The sequence below is a fragment of the Haemorhous mexicanus genome, chromosome W, assembly GCF_027477595.1.
Source record: "Haemorhous mexicanus isolate bHaeMex1 chromosome W, bHaeMex1.pri, whole genome shotgun sequence".
Classification (NCBI taxonomy): Eukaryota; Metazoa; Chordata; class Aves; order Passeriformes; family Fringillidae; genus Haemorhous; species Haemorhous mexicanus.
Genome location: NC_082380.1, coordinates 7860589 through 7878699, shown reverse-complemented (window position 1 = coordinate 7878699; position 18111 = coordinate 7860589). Strand labels below are relative to the sequence as shown.

General features: G+C 45.4%; 1 pseudogene; it reads right to left on the bottom strand.

The window, feature by feature from the left end:
• The window catches only part of LOC132341417 (transmembrane protein 161B-like), a 124106-nt pseudogene that overhangs the window by 36532 nt on the left and 69463 nt on the right, over positions 1-18111 (bottom strand).

Sequence of the window (18111 nt, the reverse complement as noted above, 5' to 3'; positions counted from 1 at the left end):
ATCGCCGTCTTGTCTCCTGGTCCGGTGACAACGATGGAATTTTCACTTTGCAGACAAAGAGAAGCTCCCCCTATGCCTGAGAGAGTTCCCAGGGGTGCAATCAAGCTCCAATCATGGGGCCAAAAGATGTAGGATATTACTGTGACGTCTGCCCCGGTGTCCAACATTCCTCTGACCTCTATCGTTCTGTCTCCACAAGTCAGTTGACAAGTGAGCGTGGGTCGATCTCGGCCTATGTGCTTTATCCATGTAGCATGTATCTCAACATGTTCCTTCAGTGGAAACCCTTCCTCGTCGAAAATCGACATGACCTGTTTGACGGCGTGTGGTGGCAAGGCGAAAGCCCTTGCGACTTGGGTGTTTTCCGCCACGGTCAATGGTGGACGGAGAGCTTTTGCCAAAACTGTCAGTTCCGTGTTTTTGTCTGCTGAGACAACAGACGGATAAACAATGAGTCCAAGGGTACTACTTCTGTCCAACCCCACTATCAAAAAATCTTGCTTCTTGTGTGAATCCCCGCAGATACCTGTGGGTATCTCTGCGTGACTCTCGTCCAAGAAACACACTAATTTGGAAGCTGCCAATGTGCACTGTGCCCCTGGTGGGAGGAGGTCTGGGTCGCTGGGGAATCGGCTGAGGACTTTGCTGAGTGCATTTGCCTGGCGTTCTCCGATGATTGCCCTGTCTGCTCTTGGGCCATCGCCATCACTTGTGTCGTAGCGCGTCGGCGATTTCCCGCGCTCAAACTGGCGTTTCCCGGACGCGGTAGAGGATTCCCGTCCACGTCCATCTGGGAGTAACATTCATTCACAGCATGTCTTCCTTTTCTGCACCGTGCGCAGATTGGTTTTTGCAGCTTTGGTGCTTGCACTTGTATGTTCGCTTGTGGACAATTCTTCCTCATGTGCCCAAATGCTCCACACCTGTAACACTGTCCTCCCAATGGGTTGTTCTTCTTGATGACTGCATGAATTTCGTTCATTATTTCGCTCTTCTGTTGTTGGAGCATCTTTTCCAGCGTCTTCTCCTCTGACTGTTTTGCTAGATGTCCTTCCAGCTGTCTCTTTATCTGTTCTTCCCACTCTCCTTTCAACTCGTCCCTCACGATCGACGCAACATGCTGAGGCGTTCCCACTTTGCTGCAAGCCTCCACCATCTCTGCCAAGGATGGCCGTCCTGGCATTGCTGAGATGACCCGTTGGCAATCCGGGTTGGCACCGCCGTAGGCTAAACTTTCCATGAGTGGCTGCTTTACCTGTTCATCTACCACCTGTCGATCCACAGCTTGTGAGAGTCGATCTATATATGATGAAAATGATTCTGTGGGACCTTGCTTGATGGATGCGAATGGGGTATCTGGAACTCCTGCTGGTGGAATCTGCAGGATTGCTCTTCGCGCCGCTTCTTTGATGTCATTCAGCACTTGCCTCGGAAGTCGTGCTGCTTGTTCCGCTGGATTGTCATTTGGAGGATCCCCTGCCAACTGTGCTACAGTGAGGTTCGCATTTGGTCCACCTTGATAACTGTTCCTCAATCCTTCGAGGTATCGTCGCCATCTTCTGTCCCAGATGAGATTCTCCGTGTCCGTGAGGATAATTGACACAAGGCTTCGGATGTCGTAAGGTGTAAATTCATAATTGTCGAATGTCCCCTTCAGCAGTTGCTTGAAGTACCGCGAGTTCAACCCGTTGCTTTGAATGGCCTTTGCGAAATCTTTGACCACGTCGTGACCCAGCCTTTCCCACCTTGGGTTCTGTCCCTGTGCATCATACGTCACTGGCATAGTCAGATCTCCTGATCCTCTTAACAAACCCTTCTCCTTGGACAACTCCTTTCTGATGTTTTTCCAATCTATTGGCCTCTTCGGTTGCCTTTCTTCTTCCTCTGGAAACTCCTCTTCTGGTAGTTCTGATGGCAACAGGTTGCACAGTGGAACCCTGGAAGTCATTGGTGATTCCTCGGTCCACATTCTTCGACTTGAGGTTTTTGGCCTCGCTCCCAAATCCGGAAAAGGAATTTCAAATTCTCGTGACTTCTTCTTCTTTTTCTTCACTGTATCAAATGATTTCAGAAAGCCTTTTGCTGCTTCTGCCATTGTAAACATCCATGCTGGAGTTCCCTCTGAAGCTGTGATTTGTATCATGTCTTCTCCTTCTTCTTCTTCTTCTTCCGCTTCTGATGATGTGTCTTCTAATCCTTGGAGCTCTAGAGTTGACTGAAAATCTGTTTGCTGCGTTGCTTTTTCCTTCTTTGTCGCTGTTTTCTTTTTGTATGTTGTTGGGAAAAACTGCTGCATTGTTATCGTTTTGCCACGAGATGGCGCTGTGACGCGACCGACCGGGTCTGGCATGTCCTGCACTGTGGTGTTCCCGCCACTAGGTGGCACTGTGGTCCGCCTGGACGGCCGTAATGGCGTCCCGGACTCGATCGGCTCCTCAGCCGCTTCGGCTGAATGCAGCGCTTCTGACTTTTGGAACCGAGCTCGCACGGGTTTTGAATGAGCCAACAATGAAGCCTGAACACATGAACGTCCCTCAGGAATGGGAGAGGTTTGAATCGCAGGGTTTGGGGTCGGGGAAGCCGGAACCGGAGAGAGGGTGGAGCCCCGGGATGTGGAACCCCGCGCGCGGCCCCTCCTCGCCCGCAACGTCACAGGGGATCGGGCTCGCCCCCGACCGCGCTCCTTCCGCACTCTCTGCGCATGCGCGGGTTCGGGAATGCCCCCTGTCTCCCCTGAACTGACGTCACTGTCCTCGTCCCGCTCCGCCTCTGATGACTCCTCCCCTGTATCTGTCCCTGACTCCCTCTCCTCCTCCTCTGACGCTGTATTCACGCCCCCTGCTCGCGCGTACAACCCCTGCCCCGCCTGTGCCTGCGTGCGTAGCGCAATCCGAGCGGACCGCCGCGGCTCGACTTCCGGGTCCTGCATCATCACGCGTATCCTACGTCTACCTACGGGTGCCGCTTGGAGCTCTGCAGCTGCTCCCCGCCCATTGCCCGCGTCTGACGTGGACGCTGTATTTTGAGAGCCCTTCCCGGACGTCCCGCGGGTCCCGCCCTGCGCGCGCGTCTTTGGCACTGCGCCAGCTGAGGCTGCCGCTGTCGGTGTCGCGCTCACAGCCCCCGCGCCGAAACTCGCGTCCCCCACTGCCTCCGCGCTCCCCCCGCCGCTCGCCGCTGCCGCCGCCGCGCAGCCACGCTCGCCGCGAGAGAGCAATCCCTCCTCCCCCTCCGGTCCCCGTTCGCCCCCCTTTTCCGACTTGGACGCTTTTCCCGTCCCTTTCCCCTGCTGTTTTCGCGAACTGGGAGGGTTTGCCCCTACAGGGCGTTCTTGCCCCTCCAGTTCGCTAGATGAAAATCCTAATTCATCTGGGGTAAGGACCGTATTTGCGTCCGAATCGGAACCCGAACTCCCCGCTGTTTCTGGGGTTTCAGGGCGTTTTGGAGGCCTCCTGGACTTTCGGGGTAGAGGAATTGGAGGCGGTAAAGCTACTTGCCACTCCCTCTCATCGGGAGCTATTTCCCGCTCCCTCTCATCGGGAGCTACTTCTCCAGGGCTGGTTGGGACCAGAGACAATCTCTGCTTTGAGCTTTGCTCTCCTCCCCCCGCCCCTGTGGGATTCACAATTAATGACCTTTTAGCTCTACTCCGGGATCTTGCCGTAATTGCCTCTAACATGATCCTTGCTGGAGACAGTAACTTCAAGGCCTTTCCATCACCCTTTGTAGCCAAAAGATAAACATGTCTATTAACTTCTTGCCAGAAACCCGTTTCGAATAACACACGGGTTTCCAGATGTGGGTAATTAAGTCTCACCCACATCAATAAATCTTTGAGTGCTTTCTTAGAAATTCCCTTTGTGTTTGCCTCAGCCACACTTTGTAGTGCGGACAAAACCTCTATTTGTTCCTGGGAGTATGTTTTCCCCATGTTCTTAATTTTTGACCTTCTTACCGAATTCACGTCGTCAGAGCAGTCCGAAGGCTCCCAGTCTCTGTCCAGCAGGTCACAGGAGATGGGGTTGGAGGCGCCTTTCCAATCCCGGTCCGGGCTGTTCTGATACGATTTTTCTTCGGCAGAGGTAGAGTGCGATGTCCTTTTTGGCCGCTGCTTCTTCGGATCCCTCTGGCTGTTTTCCCAAGGAGTTATCAGTGGTCTCCTGGGAACCCGTCCAACTCAGGGAGCTGCCCGCCGGCGAGACTGCTTGCTTAACCGCAGTCCTCGATGGCCTTGCAGCACTGCCCTTGCAGCCCAGCTTCGTGGCCCACCTTTGTGGCCCACCTCGTGGCCCACCTCGTGGCCCGCCCAGGGACTGCCAAGTCTGGGGTCGGCTGTCTGTCTCTGCCCCCAGACACGCTTAGGATGGTTCTTGCACGCTGGGCTTCAAAGGATGAGACTGGACGCTAGGTTTTTTCGGTCTTCAGTTTGTTTATTATCTCTTATCTAAAAAGTCCTTTCTCTGCCTGAAGGATCTGACCAACACGGCAGCCAAAGGCACTCTGCCCACCCCTAAGGCGGCCGCATCTTTTATAACAAAAACTACGTATATCATATTTACATTTTGTCCCCAATACCTATCATCTTCGTCACTAAGTACACCCTCATCCCAGACCAATCCACAAGTGCCAACACCACCCCAGAAGATGGAAGACAGGAAGAAGAAGGAAAAGCCTGGTGGCACACCCTGATTCCTCCATCTTGTCTCTACCACCCCCCTGTACCGAAACCCCAAAATTTGTAATTCACCCTATAATAATATCTTCCCTTCACCATTTACACCTGAGTGGTTCTCGCATGTTCCATTTCCTCATACATCGGTGGCACATCTCTAGATGGATCAAAATCAAGCCACCAAGTGCTTTTGGCAACATTCCAGGGCTCCCGAGCCCCCCAAGGGTTCTCTCGGTAGCTCTGGACATCAGGAGTGATGTGCTGAGCTCCCACATGCCTTTGGTGTATTTCATGCCCACAAAGCTATGTGGAAGGAAAGGGGACTGCTATCAGCTCAAGGATCAGCTATTAAACACAAAGAAGATATATTACAACTTTTGGAAGAAATTCAAAAACCAAATGCCCAGGAGGCTTCCCTCAGGGGCTTTTGGGACCCCATTGGCTCCTCCCCTTGTTCCTATGTCCCTGAGCCTCTCCCTCCCTATTCCCCAATTGACCCTCATCTTGGAACTGCCCTGAGACCACTGTGGAGCCCTGACCTCTGGGGACAGAGAAATCTGGACTCCCCTGATGAGCGTGCCCTGGGACCCTGAACATCTTACTGCACGGCTGAATTAAACATCTGTGGATAGTATGCAAAGGCCCTTTTTGCTTCCTTACCCTGGACTTTATTAGCAGCTTTTCCGGCTGCAACACAAAGGAGGTGGCAGCAATGCATTGCAAAGCACAGCAACCTGGGCAAACTAATGTTATAGTGGGAAACCAATTAGCAGATAAAGCAGCTCGAGGAGTAGCTGAAAAAGGCATCCTAGTGTTAGTACCACAAAGACAAATTGACATATCTGAACTGAAGCCTAATTATGACAGACAAGATCAGTGCTTAGCAGACAGATTAAAAGCCACTAAGAATCAGGAGGTATGGTCGGGAACAGACAGCCAACAGGTTATAGTTCCGCCTTCTGTAATGAGGAAAATAATGAAAAAAGAACACAACAAAACCCATTGGGGAATTGAGTCCATGATATCTAGTCTCCAAAGCTCTGTACTCAGGGTAGGGATGATTGAAATAGCAAAATCAATCCTAGTGAAATGTCCAATTTGTTTAAAAAACAATCCCATATATAGGAAGAGGCTACCTCCTGGAACAATTAAACAGGGAAATTCACCTGGAGATTATTGGCAAATAGATTTCTCTGAATTACCCAGACAAAATGGGTATAGGTATCTTTTGGTATTGGTAAATACTTTTTCTGGATGGTCAGAAGCCTTTCCCTGTCACACCAATAAAGCTAGGGAAATGGCAAAAACCATGCTTAGAGAAATCATACTGAGATTTGGGGTACCACTTGGGATGTCCTCAGATAGAGGCCCACATTTTATAGCAGATATGGTGCAACAGCTGAGCAAAACTCTAGGCATAAAATGGGACTTACACACACCTTGGTGACCACAATCAAGTGAGTAAGTGGAAAGGATAAATCAGATTTTGAAATGACAAATTAGCAGAATGTGTCAAGAAACTTCCTTAAAATGGCCACAGGCCCTCCCTCTGGTTCTTTTGCGAGTCAGAATTCAGCCAAGGTCCAAAAACCAAAGTAAGTCCCCATGCTGTATGGATGGCTGTATCAAACACCATCCATTCCCAGAGAAATACATTCAAAGGGAGAAACAGATTAAAATCTATACTTAATTTCTTTAGAAAAAACCCTTACTGGACTATGCCAGTTTATAACCCTGCTTATTGCTTTGGATGCACCCTTTCACCAATACCAACCTGGGGACTTTGTATATGTAAAGACATGGAACTCTGAACCCTTGAAAGAAAAGTGGAAAGGACCCTTTCACGTCCTTCTGGTAACCTACACTGCGCTTAAGTTGAAAGGAATCGAACCCTGGTTTTCTGGATTGCAAGGCAGGATGTATTCTATTACCATCTGTATGGCAGTTGTCTAGGTGTTAAGTGGGCAATTTCCCCTTATCTCTCTCCCTGAGAGATCACAATCACTCCTCCCTCAGCAGGGGGCATCCCGTGATAAGAGGCTATTGAATGTCACTGCATGGCTGATAAGAACTGTAACATCCCATTGTGAGATGCTCCGCCCAGAGGGAGGAGCCGAGCATTGCTATCCAGATATAATCAGGAGATTCTGACACACCAGCACAGCTTCTCCACTGGATTCACCAGAGGAACAGCAGCTGCTTCTACTTCCACGGATCTGCGGAGGAAGAATCACCCTTTTTTCTACAGGACCCCCTGCTCCAACAGAACCACACCTGACACCTCAGGAGGACTGCAGCCACTTTTCCAATTGGACTGCTGCCAGCACCCTGACCAACAGGGTGTCAGGTTGAGTTCTGACTCTGTCATTTTAGTGTACTGCATTGTTTTTATTTTATCATTTTATGTTTTTTCCCCCCTTCCCTATTAAAGAACTGTTATTTCCTGCTCCCGTATTTTTTTTGCCTGAGAGCCCCTTAATTTAAAAATTCATAGCAATTTGGAGGGGTGGGGAGGGTTTGCATTCTCCATTTCAGGGGAAGCTCCTGCCTTCTTTAGCAGGCACCTGTCTTATCCAAACCAAGACACCTGGGTCCATCACACACAGGTAAAACCAGCAATCACGCATTAAACACAGCAGAAACAAGATTAATTAACAGTGGAGATTTTTTTGTATATAAATCCCATTGCTTTACGTATATGATATGATTTTCTAGGAGGATATTATTTATTGGTTCTAAATGAAGACAATAAATAATTGCATATTTATAATAATAATAGAAACTATTATGTTAATCTCTGGGAAGGGAAAAGTGATCTTCATGCTAGTGCAAAATTTTGGCAGATTACAGAATGTAACCTCTATAGCAGCTTGCTTGCCAACACCAACCTCTGCAGAAAATCCAGTTCAGTGGGGAGCTTTAGTCAGCAATTTGACAAAAATTTGGGAATATGTGGGAAGGAAATAGCACCCATGCCAATTGGACAGGGATGGAAGGAGAATATTCCTTACAATGGATGATACTGTTAAAAATTGTAATATCTCAAAACCAGATCTGGAAATAACCTCAGGAAATATTTATCGGCCGACAGACTGCACTAATACCCTTTGGGGATGTCAAATACCCAAAATACAGAACAGCCCTCAAACGAGGCAATGGGAATATATCCAGCCAGTTCAGTGGTGTCTGGGTTGGGAAGGAAATCCAGGCTTCCCAGAAGACCCCTTACATGTTGGTATAAAATATTCTGATTCAACAAGGTCAAGGCAAAAGGATTCAAAGAGAAAAGAAAAGTGGAATTGCACTCAAGTATACACTTGTAAGAAGATACAGCGACTCATGACTGTGGCTCAAGCTCTAAGGTTAGGATGTGTTTGTAGAAATTATTCTACCCTTCTTAATGATGCCTCGTCTCACCTAACAAATAGCGAGACTTGGAGAGAGATAGACTATCAGCAAGACAAGGTAAAATCATTAGGACCCACATTATGGGTGGGAAGTAATGGGATCCGGACCACACATTTGCCCTTGGGAGGATCAAGAGTGCAATCGACACTGGGAGTATTAACATCATGTCCCTTGTGAAAGGAGTCACCATTGGAAGCCCAACTGTGGGAAAAAGTTAAATGCAATGAGACTTGGAAACATCCCAGTACATGAAGCATAGTGGGATGGATTTTAAAATCCATCTTCACTTCCCAAATATCTACCTTCAGAAATAGATTAACCATACACAATTTGACTCTGCAAATGGAAACTTTAGCAAATGCAATTCAATTGGGGTTCACTGAAATAAATGAACAATTGCAAGCCACAACTAAAATAATCTTACAAAACACATTGGCCTCAGACTTATTGCTGTTACATGAACATGGAGTATGTGGATACTTGAATTTAAACAACAGTACTTGTTGTGTCCACATTTCAAATGTGACTGCTAAATTGGATGATCAAATAGAGAGGATAAAATCAGTTGCTGCACCCAGCAGAAAATTAAGAGCAGGATTAGAAAGCAACTGGCTAAACAAAATATTTAAAGGATTTGGATTTTCTCTAACTGGTTGGTTGGCCTTACTTTTGCAAAGTATAAATGTGATCACAAAAATAATTGTGATTATGATGGTTGCTTTAAGCTGCATAAAAAATATGATTGCTAATGCAACATGAGGAACTTCTATGATGTTAGTAAAAAGGCAAAGTGAGGCTTATGAAGGCTTGCAAAGAAGACAAGCTTCACAAGCCTCAAAGAGGGGCAATGTTGCCAGATGATAAATGGCCTACACCCAGTGAGCTAACAAAGAGCTTGTTCTCCAAAACTACTGGCCTATGGAAACTGCACACTGCCCATTGTCTAAGAAGGAGAACTGGAAGTTCACCAGCCTCAGTGTCCTGCCAACTCAGCCAGGTCACTTGGAATGTTGGGGTCTATGACCACCAGGGGCCACCAGAGAGACCCCCCGCCCCCCCCCCCAGGACAGAAGAACGCATGCATAAAGGGAGGGGAAATATGTTAATGATTTTGGGGAAATTATTATCATATTTATGTTTAGTCCGGGACAATCAATGAATATGTATGCAAAATACAGTATATAAACAGGAACTTTCCTGTACCCAGTATGCACGGCTTTGGGAGGAGCTATCCCCCTGTGCATCCAGACAAATAAAGAATGCCTGCTTCTTAATGCTACACTGGTGTTAAGCAGTTTTTTTTTATTTTACTGAATTTTTGGTAACACCTGGAGGTATTTAAGGAAAGACTGGATGAGGCACTTAGTGCAATGGTCTAGTTGACATGGTGGTTAGGTCATAGGTTGGACTTGATCTCAGAGGCCTTTTCCAACCTAATTGATTTTGTGATTCTGTGAAACTCATTACAAGGCAGGAACACAGTATGGCACATGAGCAATCATATGCTTAAAAGAGTTGAAACAACAAAGATGGCTGCAAGAAAAAAAAAAAAGACAAGTACCTTGTCGGAACTCAGGACATTCCTTTGGGAGTCCGGAGTTTCCTGAGACCCTTGCCAGGGGGCTCGGAGACCCTGGCACACAGCCCAGAACACCAGCGTGTTCGATTACGAACCACGGAACAACTTATCACCTTTATAGAAAGAGATAAAAGCCACAATAGTGTAAATAGTGTAAGAATAAAATAATTACAGAGTCTAAATGTAGGTTTTAGGATTTTTGGTATAGGGGTTTCTGGTGACAAGATGGAGGGATTTGGGCGTGTCTAGCCTTTCTTCTTCTTCTCTACCTCCATCTTGTCTGGTGATGTCAGCACTTTTAGATTGGTCTAAAGTAGAAACTCACTGTCTAATATAGATGATAGGTATTGGAAAATAACTGTAAATATTGTACACGTAGTTTGTAGTATATAAAGATAACACCGCCCTGGGGGTGGGCAGAGTGCCTCTGGCTGTCCTGCCAAACGGATCTCGGCTGGACAGGGAGAAAGAAGTTTATAGATAAGATGCAATAAACAATCTTGAGACCGAAAAAATGAAGAGCCCTGACTTCTTCTTCAAGCACCGGGCTGGGAAAAGAAACTTTCGAACTTTTCTCGGGGTCACTCTGACCAGCTAGAAAGAGAGACCCCGGCAGTACCTCACTAGAACTGAAAGCAGCAACTTTTCTTTTAAATTGTCTTTCCTTCTCTGCCAAAAAAAGCAATCAGATAAACTAGGTTAGCACAGATGAACAAAGTGAAATAGTTGCAAAGTAGATGGACAAAACAGCAATGAGCACCACTGCAAAACAGCTTGTGTTAGGAAAAAAATTGTGGGATCTCGTCCTGCTAGGATTCCTTATCTCAGATGCTTTTACAGAAGGTTTTGACCTCAGACTGTGGCAGGAAGAGCACTGAGGGGAAGGGAACACCTGTCCAGGCCACAGTGGAAACCGTGGAGTCATGGGGGTTAGTAGTATGCTAATAGGGCTATCCTATATTTGGTCAGGTTTCCAGTTTTCCTTCACCATTGGTCAAGACCTTTTTCTTATAAGGTCATATCCTGAGTTGACCTTTCTGATTGGACATTGTGCCCCTATACCTGGCTGCGTTGGCCCCGCCCAAAGAGTCCTTGGAATCTAGCATCTGTACGTTTGCTATTTTCACTATTCAAGTTTTTTATTTTCTGTCTAGTTCCATTGTTCCCGTCCCTTCATATTTAGCCAGCTCCTCCCAGCCAAGCCATGCAAAGGGACTACAGTGGGCTTCTAAGCCCATAAAAAATCTCATTCCCTAACTATTGTACCAATTAGTCTTTATAGTATGAAATTGTATAAACTTTCTTAAGCTAGATATATATCATTTATATTGTATACTGCATAGTCATGGTTAAGTCAGCATGACTAAAGGTCCCCGATTCATTGCAAGGAGGACAGGCTGCACCTTGAAGCATAAAGGATACCCCCGGACTATCAAGATAATGCCAGCATCCTAGCCCCTCTAACAAAAATCTCTGTGAAACCCTCCTATTAGTTGTCATTATAGATAACTAACTGTAGCAAGACTAGGACATCTAGATCAAAAAAGAAGCAGATGGGTGATTATGCCATAGAATTATAGTTGTTCTGAAAAACAGCAACATGTGTGTGTTAAGTAGGGATTGGTCAAATTGCGTTGCAACTGAATGCTTGAAAGGTATAAGAACTATGTGTAAAACTGTGTTTGGAGTGAACCAATTTGAATGGGACACCTCATGTGCATGAATAAATAATTGTTCTTGTAATCCTATACTTTGCATCCTAGCCTCTCTCCTCAGCCTGCATAGGCCAGTTGTGAAATTTTCTTAACACTTGGTGGGCATATACACCAGAAGTCAACTATGTAGGGAACAGCTTCATGCAGCTCTAATCAATTATTAAATATGCTTATTCTTGGTTTTTACAAGTGAGTTCAAAACCAGTATTTGACCGTAGGTTTGTAACTATATTTTGCTTCAAACACCGCAATAAACTTGTCACCAAATTGCAAAACTTTCCAAGTTTCTTCCCTTGTGTTAAATTAATCAAAATCCATTCCTTTGGATTCTGTGGGGACTAAGTAAGCTTTCATACCAAGATTTTCTGTTTACCTTACAAAGCTTCCATGAACACTGTGGAATTGGCTGGATGGACGGAGCCAGAGTTATAGACAATGGCTCTATATCCAGGTGGAGGCCAGTGACGAATGGTGTCCCTCAGGGCTCGGTCCTTGAACCGGAGCTCTTTAATATCTTAATCAATGATATAGACAGTGGGATCGAGTGCACCCTCAGCAAGTCTGCAGATGACAGAAAGCTAATAGGGGCAGCTGACATAACAGAAGGAAAGAATGCCATCCAGGGAGACCTGGACAAACTTGAGAAGTGGGTCATGAGAACCTAATCAGGTTCAACAAGTCCAAGTGCAAGGAGCTGCACCTGGGTCGGGGCAATCCCAGACATGAGCACAGACTGGTAGAAGAAGTCATTGAGAGCAGCCCTGCAGAGAAGGACTTGAGGGTTCTGGTGGACAAAAAGCTGAGTATGAGACAACAGTGTGCACTTGCAGCCCAGAAGGCCAACTGCATCCTGGTCTGCATCAAAAGAGGAGTGGCCAAAAGGTCAAGGGAAGGGATTCTGCTCCTCTACTCTGCCCTCATGGTACCCCCATCTGGAGTACTGCATCCAGCTCTGGGGTCCTCAGCACAAGAAAGATACGGGCCTGTTAGAGCAGGTTGAAAGGAGCGCCACAAAGAAGATCTGGGGGCTGGAGCACCTCTCCTAGGAAGACAGGCTGAAAGAGTTGGGGCTGTTCAGTCTGAAGAAGAGAAGGTTCTGGGGAGACCTTATTGCAGCCTTTCAGTATTTAAAGGTTTAAAAAAGAGTGAGAGCAACTTTTTTACATGGGCAGATAGTGATAGGACAAGGGGTATTGGTTTTAAATTAAAATAAGAGAGATTTAAATTAGATGTTAGGAAGAAATTCTCTATTCAGAGGGTGGTGAGGCACTGGAACAAGTTTCCCAGAGAGGTTGTGGATGTCCCATCCCTGGAAGATTTCAAGGCCAGGTTGAATGGGGCCTTGAGCAACATGATCTAGTGGGTGGTACCCCTGCCCATGGTGGGGGGGGGAGGGACACACATGTTGGAATTAAATGATCTTTAAGGTCCCTTCTAACCCAAGTCATTCTATGATAGTGTGAAAATCTACATACATGTATACATATACCAATTATATGCTGGAGAAAAGAAAGCATGTCAGAACATCTTGACAATGCTAACTCACTTCAAGGAAAAACTAAGATGTCAGAGTTACACAGCTATTCAAACAAAGGACACAATGTTTTGTAAATATTATGTCTATGGCTGTCCTTGGTGTGTTATCAGGAGAGCTAATAGAACTGGTGAGCAGGCAGAGCTTAGCCTTTCTGACTATTATCTACTAGAACTTTTAAATCCTATGGTGTTGTCTCTGGTCTTGGCCCTGCCCTGATGCCTAGCTTGGAGAGATCTTCCCCACTGAGAATTCTGAGTGAAGATGTTTGGTCCCCAAGCCCCTGCAGGTGCATCTGCACGAGATGCTGTGGAAGCTCTTCAGTGGTGTATACAGTGGATACAACAGCTTGAATCACAGTATTCATGGGAATTGGGCTCATTACTGGGAGAAGACAAGCCTTGATAGAGCAGTTCTGTCATCATGTAGAGGCTCTAGAAAGGACAGGCTGTGCTTCATCTCCATCACTCACCCTTACAGTAAAGGTGTCTTTCCTGGTGTTCAGACAGAACCTCTTGTTTCACTTCGTGCCCATTGCTTCTTGTCCTGTCACTGGGCACCACAGAAAAGAATCTGTGTCCCTTTTCTTTGTACCCTCCTGTTGCAAAATGTGGAACATGTAAAATTTTCTTAATAAAGGATGTTCTTTGATGTTTGATCTTTGTATAGTTTCAAGCCTAATCAACAAGAAGGGAGATTTAATTCATGAAATAGAGAGCAGCTAACAAGCTCTAAATGATGTCCAGATGCTAGAAAAACAAATTACTTGTTAGTAGAATTGCCTTGTTCAAGTTTAGGGCTAGACATGCTTCAATGATCTTATACCTAGGGGAATGTTTAACAAAGCTTGGGAAGAAGGATGCCCACTGATAATGAACACAAAAACTGTAGAGTTTATGGGACATCTGGCAGAACTCTCAAGATAAGGAAGAAACTAATAAAGCCAACTCAGCAACTGTGCTGAAATCAGCTCCAACTGGATAAAAGGCAATTCCAGCAGGGGGACACCATGACCACTGACTCACAGACCATTGACCCAAGAAACCCACTGACCCAAAAGAAGAGATAGACTGGGCATGCAGACTAATTAGCATGAGAAGCAAAATAATTATTAACCAATAGAAGAGACAATACTGATTAATAAGAGAACTATGTAACTTGTATCCAATGAACACTAATTCTTCAGTTTGCTAAAATATATTAATAGTAAAAAGCTTTGATAATTGGTGTGCCTGATTTGTGTAATTTCACCAAGCACCCAGGCTTGCACAACTCAGAAATGAATAACCAATGTCTGTCTTGAGTGTGCAATTACTGGCTTGTCGCACACCGGGTAGTGAATCCAATTTTTCTGGAAAATGCTCCCTTCAGATATTCGTAAACACTAATGAGATTCCTCCATCCTCCTAACCCTTCTCTTCTCTTGGCTAAACAGTCACACCTGTGTCAGTGCTTCCTCATGAGAGATGCTGAGACCCTTCATCAGGTCCATGGCCCTTCTCTGGACTCTCTCCAATATGGCCAGGCCTCTCTTGCACTGGGGATCCTTTAAATGGAGACAAGACTCTATGTGTGGCCTCACCAGCACTGAATAATGTAGAAGGATCAACTCCCTCGACATGTTGGCAATACTTTGTCTAATGCACCCCAGGATGCCATTCACCTTCTTTGCAGCAAGGGCACATTGCTGGCTTATGTTCAACTTAGTGCCTACCAGGGCCCCCAGGTCCTTTTCTGATAAGCTGCTTTACAGCTGGGCAGCCCCCAGCATGTGTACTGGTGCGTGGGATTATTTCCCCTCAGGTGCAGGACTTGTCACTTCCCCTTGTTGAGCTGCATGAGGTTCCTGTCAGCCCAATTCTGCAGCTTGTTGAGGTCCTTCCGGATGGCAGTGTGTGGAGAGATGATAGATACGGAAAAGTACCAAACTCAGCTAATCTGAGTCTCTGCACCTGCAAGGCCGCAGTGGCCTTGGGTATAGCTGTAGTCTGATAGCAAGATGATGTAGCCGAGAGCAAGGCATGAGAAAAAGGAGATGTAAGTTGTAAAGAATGAGGAAGTAAGAATAACCAATAGACTGTTTAGCTTACAGAATATGCATGAGCTTATTACGTGTCGTGCTTAAATGTCTGATGCTCTAATCAATAAACGAAGCTTGCTGATTCTCATATTGAGATGACCCGAGCCTCCCTCACTGCGACAGCAGTGTGACCCCTTGGTGTATCAACCACTCCTCCCAATTTGGGGAGGAGTAAAATGAACTCAGCCAGACCCTGTACAGGTGTCATCAGCAACCTGGCTGGGGGTACACTCTGCCCCATCATCCAAACCATTAATGAAGATGAACAAGACTGGATCCAGTATTGACTCCTGGGGTACACTGTTAGTCACTGACTTCCATCTAGACTTTGCACTGCTATTAAACACCATCCTTTGGGCCCGGCCATTCAGCCAGTTTTCAGTCCACCTCACTGTTTTCTCATCCTGCCCATACATCAATAGCTGCTTTATGAGGATCTTATGGGAGACAGGGTCGAAAGCCTTCCTGAAGTCCAGGTAGACAATATCCACTGTCCTTGGTGAAGCCATGCTGACTAGTCCTGGTGATTTTCTTGTCCTCCATGTGCCTAGAAACGGTTTCCAGGATTAGTTATTCCATCACTTTCACAGAGATTGAGGTGAGGCTTACCAGCCTATAGTTCCCTGGGTCCTCCTTCTTGCCCTTCTCAAAGACAGGACTGACATTTACTTTCTTTCAGTCAGTCTTAGGTCAGTTCTTCCAACCACCATGTTTGATCAAAGATAATCAAGAGTGACCTAGCAATGACAACTACCAGCTCCCTCAGCAGTCATGGATGTATACCATCAGGGCCCATGGACTTACCTATGTCCAGTTTGCTTAATTATTCCCTGACCTAATCCTTTTCCACCAAAGGTACAGCTTCCTTGCTCTAGGCTTTCCTTCTGGTCTCTTGTGCCTGGTATTTCCAAAGGCTGGTCTTCCTAGTAAAGACTAAGGCAAAGGCAATGATAAATACATATTTATTTATCCTGAAAACCAACAATACAGAGATTTATATTAATTGAAGAAAGATGAAAGCTATTTGGAACAGATAGAATTATTTTAAAAAATAGGTAAAGGATACAATGCAAAGGCCAAGACAAGCAGACACCATACTACACTGATATTCATTTCTTGTGAAGGCTTCATGATACTGCAATAGGCTTCAGTCACTACATGCACAATTGTAGCTGCAACAGTGAAATCCACCAGCCACTGATATTCAGGAAAATAATGCAATGCTGAAAAATACAAGTTTGCAAATCTTTAAAATTACAATTATATTTTGAAGGCAATTGCCAACATATACAAAAAGGGATGACAAAGATTATTTTCAAATAATTGAGGCCTAGTCTCAGTCTAGATCCAGATTATACAGGTTAAGAGATACTTTTTTTTTCACTCAGCAACCTCTTGTTTTAACCTGAACTTCACTCTTCACCTCTGTTAGTTGATACTGGATTACCACTCAGCAATTTAAAAGGTTACAGGGTTTTAGCATTTTTTTCATCTCAGCTTTTGTGCATTGACCTGCTAACTTAAAAAATCATGGCTAATTTAGATCTCAAAATCAAGATTAAAATAATAGTTATCCACTGAAGTCTAGATACAAATGTAGATAAGTTTGTCTGTTTAAGACTAAGAGCTCATTGACAATCATATAATGTACTACATATAATTGCTTCCTATTTTTCTTTTTAAAAAACAAACTTAAAACACTGATGGTTTGTTCTTCAAGATTTTGATAGCATCTTTTGCATACCAGTAACTCATTGTGTAAACACCATCCTAAACGTTCTGGGGAACATGCTATGTTCCATGCAGGTTGGGTGATTTAAAAAGAGAGAGCTTTTCTTTCTCCCATAGATGCTAGGAACTGCAAAGAACAATTCTTGACAATGAAGTGCAGTCTGCTCCTCTGCATTGGGTTTACTTGACAAAGATTTGCTATGGGGGGAGCTACAGGGGTGGCTTCCCTGAGAAGCTGCTAGATGATTCCCACATGTTTGACAGAAGCAGGGCTAACCACCGCCAAGAGACAAAACTGAGCCCAGGAAGAAGGGAATGAGTGGGGGGAAGATGTTTTAAAATTTGGGTTTATTTCTCATTATCCTACTCTGATTTGATTGGCAATAAATCCAATGGGTAGTCCATGCTGAAGCAAGTTTGTGGCAGCACCTGTAGACCCATGGAAAGAGGAATTCCCACTGGAGCATTGCAATTGTGACCCCACAGGGTACCTATGCTGGAGCAGTCTGTTCCTGAATGACTGCACCCTATGGAGGGGACTCACACTGGAGAAGTTCATGGAGGACTTTCTCCTGTGGAAAGGACCCCACACTGGAGCAGAAGAGTGTGAGGATTCCTCCTCCTGAGGAGGAAGCAGCAGCAGAAACAATGTGTAACAAACTGACCACAACCCCCATTCCCTGTCTCCCCATGCGGTTGGGAGGGAGGATGGAAAGAATCAGGAATAAAGTTAAGCCCAGGAGGAAAGGAGGCATAGGGGGAAGGTGTTTTTAAGATTTGATTTTATTTTTCATTATCCTACTCCGATTTGATTGGTAACAAATCCAAATAATTTCTCCAAGTCGAGTCTGTTTTGCCCATAATGGTAATTGGTGAGTAATCTTTCCCTGTTCTTATCTTGACCCATGAGCCTTTTGTTATACTTTGTCTCCCCTGTGCAGCTGAGGAGGGGAGCGATAGACCAGCTTTGGTGGGTAGCTGGCATCCAGCCAAGGTCAGCCCACTATGAACAGAAAAATTGGTTGTGTTTAAGGAGTCAAAAATCACCATTTCTAAAAGAGCCTCTTAACTTTCAAACAAATGCTATGTATTTCTGCAGTGGTTTTGGTTTCTAAATATTTTACTTCAAAATTTCAGAGGTGTGGGTGAAAGAACTAGGTTTTGGTGCCACAGTGCATTTCCTATTTTAGAAGAGCAGAAAGTGTGTTTCAATATCTGCCAGTTACCATTTTCTTGTACAAAGCTATTTTTACAGCTGTTTCAAAGACACTGAGTGATGTGATCCTTGTGTTGTCTCATATTGCTAGGGATGCCTATTGCAGCAGTAGATGTGCTTTATGCTGGATTTCACCTACTTATCATTTTTCTAATACTGCTATTAAGATGCCACCC